The sequence below is a fragment of the Gadus macrocephalus genome, chromosome 18 (genome assembly GCF_031168955.1).
Source record: "Gadus macrocephalus chromosome 18, ASM3116895v1".
In the NCBI taxonomy this organism is placed as follows: Eukaryota; Metazoa; Chordata; class Actinopteri; order Gadiformes; family Gadidae; genus Gadus; species Gadus macrocephalus.
This window is the reverse complement of record NC_082399.1, coordinates 15,635,472-15,642,513: the sequence shown is the minus strand read 5'-3', so window position 1 is coordinate 15,642,513 and position 7,042 is coordinate 15,635,472.

The window sequence follows — 7,042 nt, the reverse complement described above, 5'->3', positions numbered from 1 at the left end:
CAGTGGTGTTAAAAAACTCAATAAAATACTAATTATAAAAAAAGAAATACCAGATGTTATCATTGAACCATCGACTACATTAACCCGATGTTGTCATTGAACCATCGACTATATTAATACCAGATGTTATGAATGACCCATCGATTACATTAATACTAGATGTTGTCATTGAACCATAATACCAGATGTTATCATTGAACCATCGACTATATTAATACCAGATGTTATCATTGAACCATCGACTACATTAACCCGACGTTGTCATTAAACCTTCGACTTTATCAATACCAGATGTTATCATTGAACCATCGACTACAAAAAATAATTGCCAAACCCTTCTCATATAGCAGGGCTGTCTCTGATGGCTTGAACACGTGCACTGAAGTCAGGTGTATGCAGGTGTTAATGAAAGTAGTTCTGTATCTGGACTTGTTATATTTCATCAATAAGAAGGTTGAATGACACTTGGTAAACAACCACATGCTCCTCATCGCGATCACGCACGTACCAGCAGTTTATACAATCAAAGTTTAATCAATAAATAAATAAAAAGTTTCTTTTTTATACCACTATTAATTCTATTACCAAAAATGGGGGTAATGCAGAGCAACAAACATTTGTATTGTGAAACTTGAGTTTGGTTTTATATGGATCCTTCTTTGGGTTGATTGTAGTCTGAATTAGATCACTGCGAGATCACTGGGCAGTGATAACCCCAAAAGGGGGGGCACCACGGTACCATATCTGGCCCATCTCCAACTCCTTCTTATCTCGCGTACAACTCTTCACTCATGGCATGTGGGAGAGAGAGCGCTTCAGGCTAACTTCAGGGCTTCTTCCCGGGGCTAGACCAAATAAGCCAAACCTCTTTTAGGCCATTAGCTCAGTGACTCCCAATCGATTTGTGTTTCTATATCCGGAATTAAGTGCGTTAATTAGGTGAAGTGTGTATAATGAAGTGGCCTGCACCGGAACAGACTGGGTATAATTGGAATATCATATTAATAAGTATGTTTTATGGGCGCCCCGGGGGCTCACCTGGTAGAGCTCGCAACATTAAGGCTTAGTCCTGGTTGCACCGACGTGGGTTTGATTCCTGCACGTGGTCCTTTGCTGCATGCCCTCCCGTACCTTCCTCTCTATCATAAAGCATATAAATGCAAAAATATATCATAAACAAATAAATAGGTATGTCAAATTAGTATATTTTCAAAAATTAGAATAATTGTGTATGCCATAACATAACCCAACATCACCCAATTGACCTAACCCCAACTTGAACAAATTCCACATCCCCTGAATGTAGAAGGTTGAAGTAAACATCATGTCACATTATTTTTTTCTTTTACATAAAACCATCAAAACCAGATTAAGATGCTGAATTCTTCCTCTGGAAATATAAATAACCTGGCCATATCCTGCTTTACAGTGGTTGGCTGGGCCAATGCTAGATGTGGCCCTTTATAACATGAATGAGGTCTCTTGTTGTGGACACATCAACCCCGTCTGTTGCTGTCTTGACAGTGAATTTATCACCACATCCAACTAGAGATACACCACTGCTTAAAATGAAGTAGATCATGAAATCGAGGTAATCAGAGGCGCACTGAACCCAAAATATTTTCTGTTTCTGTTTAAAAAGTGGTCATGTCTCATATGATCATCAACATAGTAAGCCGTTTTGTCACGTTACTAATAAAGGCACATGATATTGAGATAACAGGATTCAAATCCTATTTTGTTGCCAGTCGCTGCCAACAAGTTTTTGAAGTTCCATTTCACTCTGAACAAAGGCAGAATAAAGTTATGTTCATGACGTCAAAGTAAGAACGCTCTTCAACGCCACAACCAAGGGACACCGGCAGCGAGGTGTGTGTGGATGTGTTCAGCTCTGTCTTGGCTCTGTCTCAGGCTGTCCAGTCTTTGGAACAGGTCTAATCTGAAATAAATCTTTACATTTTCAATCAGAACAGAAGCTCAGGAGATTCTACATCTGTGGGCCTGTATAAAACCCAGTGTCTCATTGCGTCATTCCTGTATATCCCTCTAGATGTCCTCCTACTCTATGGTCCCCTTGGTTTTCCACACTTCTATTCAGTCGCTAATCGGACTCTGATTGTATCTAAGCTTCCTGTTTTCTTTGTTCCCCAGCGAGCACACATATTCCTATCAGCCTCTATGTCTTTCTGTTTGATCTTCCTGATTTTTGATCTTCCCTATTGGTAATAGTTAACATTTGACCTTTGGGAGTTTGATTATCTGGATGTTTGAGTTTGTTTTATTCAGAATTACCTTTGTTAATTGTGACTTTGATTTGAACTTTACCTTGCGTCCTGAGTGTCTCTGTGTCTGGGTCTCTACTGACCACATCTGTCGCGGTGCAAGGGGTGTTGGGGCTCAAACAAGGTTGAGGCAGGGTGTGGTTCTGCTATCATGCTAACCATTTCCTTACCATGGCTGCTGACAGCACTTGGATCAAATCCTACCTTTCTGACACTTTCCTGCCCAGCCATTCAGATACCAGTTAGCTCCACTTGATCAAGAAGGACAAACGGTTTCATGAGGGGAGGAGGAAGAGAGACTGTTCAGGGAGTCCAATCCCCCCTCTGGAGATAGTCAAATACACGCACCATCACAGTCTGCCTTCCAGAGCCACGGGGGTTACTGGTTTCGGGGTTACAGGACCTTCTGGGAGTGGGGAGGAGCCCAGGCAGCAAGGACGCCCTCACGTCTCTCTGGAGGAGCATCAGTGTGAGGGAGGGGGGAGACGACTTGGGCACTTCTTAGCATTGTGTCTTGTAAAAGACTGGGCACATAGTCCGCATCAGGGAGGGAGATGACTGGAAGACAGCGTTCAATAATATTAGTGCTCCCTATGATTTGTTTCAATAATAATATGTACAATATGACATTGTTGAGATGAGAGTGAGGGAGGGAGCATTTACAGCACATCCCACGGGTTCTCCCGTAGCTGTTAGAGAATCAGCTTTATTTCAAGCTAGATGTTAGTGCCGTCAAGGAATGGCCTGTTTCCTCAGATTGCAAACAGTTACAGAGGTTCTTGGACCTTGCACATTCAAGAGACCTTCTATAAGAAACAGCAGTATGGTGGCTGCTCATTTGCGGCCTCTGACTGGGCCCTCAGTTGTTTATAGTTTTTGAAGGGAGTTTTGAAGACCGTCTGAAGATCTGTTCCACTGCTAGTCTCTCTTCTGGCTACCATCCCAGTGCCACAACCAGATGCTAGTGACAGGGCTCCTCTGTCTGATGCCACATTGACATTACCCATCCTGCATGGGTCATCATTTGACTTGGATTGAGTATTTGCATCAGTTTCACACGGTTTCAGCCAGGGATGTCTGCTTTCCAGGTTGTCTACGGCTGTCAACCACCGCTGTTCCGGTAGCTGGAGGATGGGGTTTTGGGGCTGTCCACAAAGAGGGCCCCTGCTGCTCTACTCAGGGCACCTGGCCGCCTCAAAAGGGTGGCTGACAGTGGCGGTTTTAGGCACGGGCGAACCAGGCAGCCGCCCGGGGCGCCATATTTGTGGGGGGCGCCAAATCACATGGGGGGTGCCACGAGCAGAAAATAAAAACGCCGCGAAGGCAGTTTCCCCTCTCTACTGGGTGGGACAGAAGGTCTGGTTCTCCCCTCAGGACCTTGCCCTCAGTGTGGAAGGTTCTTGGTCCTTTCCAATATCCAAGGTGGTCGACTTCGCGGCAGTCCAGCTACAGCTCCCCAACACCATGAGAGTGCACCCCATCTTCCATGTCTCAAAGGTCAAACCCACAAGGAGCAGTCAACTAGATCCCCCCTCCTGACCTCCTCAAACCCCCCCGGGTTTTCAAGGGTGGTCCGGTCTACCGGGTCAACCATTGGTGGGCTGTTGGCGAGGTCCCCTCTTGGGACATTCAGGACCTTACCAAAGCTACCCGGACCAGTGTGTAGTCGTCTCTAGAGAGGGGGTAATATCACCCCTGTTATTCCTGTTTTCCACCTTAATACCCTCCTACTCTTTGTAAACCTTTGTTTTCCACGCCTGTTTTCAGTTACTCATCAGCCTGATCGGACCTCCCTGTTTTCTTTGTCCCCTGGCCAGATTGTCCTTGTTCCTCAGTGTGTACACAGTGCCATTCAGCCCTGACATGTTCTTGTTTGATCTCCCTCGTTTTTGATCTGGCCTGTATCCCAGGCTCTGGATGTTGCCTATTCAATGTCTTGATTGATTACCATTGGACCTTTTGGACTGTTTTTTGAAGTTTCACTTTTGTTAATTGCCTAGACCCCCAGTAAATACTTTGATTTTAATTGTTGGTTTGAATAGTTGGTAGGTTAATCAACCGTACATGGTGTAATAACACTTGAAAAAACATTGGCGTGTGCCAATGGAGTTCAGGCAAACAAAGCAGATGCATATCGAGCCATTGATGCGCATAAGCGAATGTGTGGCACCCTGTCTGATTTCAGCTGAAAAATGCATGAATAATATTTGTATCCATATATATATTTTTTGGAAGAATACTGGAGCCTTAGTTTTTATCACTTGGAGAATAAAAATAACAAAAGGTTTATGTTTATATCCCAAATTAGAAAAAAAATACTCTGTTGAGTAATGCTAGGTAGCTTCAAGGAGTTAAAAGTCGAGTGGGGTGAGGGCCCCAGGGCTAAAATCACGTTCCTTTCTTTCCTTTGGCACCAGGACGCCGCCAGCAGAGTGCACTGAAGAGCCTCCTTCAGAGGAGGATCAGAAAATTGCCTGGGGAATCGGTGGTGTCTATTCCTTCAAATAAACGGTAACGCTTCCACCCAAACATCCATACCAAGAGAAGTTTCGAACAGAAAAATATGATGAATTCAATGCTGGCATTTTAAATTCTTAAGCTCACAGTTTATTTGGGGTCCGAGCAGCGAAGCTGCTTGGCCCCTATTGTTTCTGTAACGTTTTCTTTTCCCCCTCAAATTCTGTATAAGTCGTACTGCTGCCTATACCGTAAGTCGAAAAGTCTTGACATTTTCATATCTGGTTACCAATAACCCCCACTACCCATAAACCCAAATTTGTGATACTGCACCCAAAGGTGGCGCTATTGTAAAAAATCACGAATTAGGCTTATTTCCCCTTACTAGATTGACCTGGACTCAAAATTCTTTCATAATATTAATCTCTAGAATCAGATGCATTTATAAAACCGTGCCTCTTATGCCCTAAACATTTTTACTTTTCCCACAATTTCATATTAAAGCCAAGCATTATAAAAAGATTCACAGGCTACAAAAAAATAAATAAAAAAATCACCACATAAAATCTTTAGACCAAGCCTCACAAAAATCATCAAACAGAATTTTGTTTATTTAGTTCCATTTCAGAAAGATTGGCCAAAAAAGTTGGAGCAGTTATCCCATTTTTCTTATATAACCATTTTGTTATTCTATAAAAAGAAATACGAATATTATTAGGTGGATACCAATACCCCCCACTACCCATAAACCCAAATTGTGGTACTGCACCCAAAGGTGGCGCTATTTAAAAAATATATGAACTAGCCTTATTTCTCCTTACGAGATTGACCTGGACTCAAAATTCTTTCATCATATTAATCTCTAAAATCAAATGCATCTTTTTCACCCTGGTCTTCTGCTCCAAAATGTTTGCTTTTCCAATAATTTCATAGAAAAGCCAAACGTCCACAGTCTGAACCCATTTTGCCTCTTTGACCATTTTGTTATTGTATAACTACCATACGGCTATCATTTGGTAGATACCATGAATATTGCACATTTTCAGATCTATAGGCAATCAATATTCCGGCTCATTAGTTTCCAAGAATCTGACTGACAAGACACAGTATGGCATTAAGGGGAACTTCTTCATTAACCATTTTTCCTTCATAATGAACTCTGTCAAATTAATATTTCTTCCGTTAGTGTTCTTGACAACAAATGTTTAATTTCCCCAGAATTTCAACGATTTTTCAGGTATTTTCTTATAAGAAAAACCTTAATCCATTTACGAAATGTGTGCTTGGAGTTTTCTGGATGTTGTGTGCTTATCAATAGACATTTTCACCATGTGAATGAGGCTATATTTCAGGTTTGTCAGTGGCTCAATGGGATAATGCCTTGTACTGGTGATCCTTTGTTTGAGAGTTTGAATCCTGATTAGACGTTTATGAACATGCTGAACATGACATTCGGCCATTGCTCTGCAGCCCAGTCACCTGAAAGCCGAGGCACAGCATGGCATTAAAGGGAACATCAACATCTTTCTTTCATAATTATATATCATATTCATACATCTTCCATTAGTGTGTTCTTGACTTTTCATTCATCACCGCTTGCGGTTATATTATTTATATTGTTACTTTATGTATATGCCTATGATTATAATAATAGTATTATCTCATCAGAACCCCTTCACTTGTGTGTTCAGGCCACTGCGTGCTGCAGCAGTATCCAATGTTGAAGGGCTGAAACGTGTGGCTTGCAGGTAACCATGCTAGATGTAGGCTATGGAATTTGGATAAAAGGCCTTCTTATCTGACTTCTGGGCTCCTACAGGAGGCCTACAGAATATCGCGGGCTGTGGTTCACAAGGTCAACGATTAGCCCTTCTTAAACAGAAGAAAAAGGAAGGTTGATTTTAAAGCTCGAAACAATCAGATGGTCTGTTTTCTCAGACTGTATTGTAATTTGATTCATAATAATGAACAAATAAAGAGTTCTCTTCCACGATTGGTAGCCTGCTTTCAATGTTATTCAGCGTGTGTGTACGCGTGTGTATCTACCATTCCTTCAACGCACATTGCTTTCCTGCTGAAATAGAGATGTGAATAACATTTTTTTATTATTATTATTATTATTATTTTTGCCTTCTCAAAGTGAGGCTAAAAGTTATTTATTCTGTTGGATTGGTGCTTCCCACTATTCGCACGCTCGTCAATCTTCGCCTAATGAAAGAAGAGACCGTGTCTGTGGGAGAAAGGGGAGTGAGAGAACAGTTGAATGAACGACTCTCCCTCTCATGCTCTCTCTCTTTCTCTCC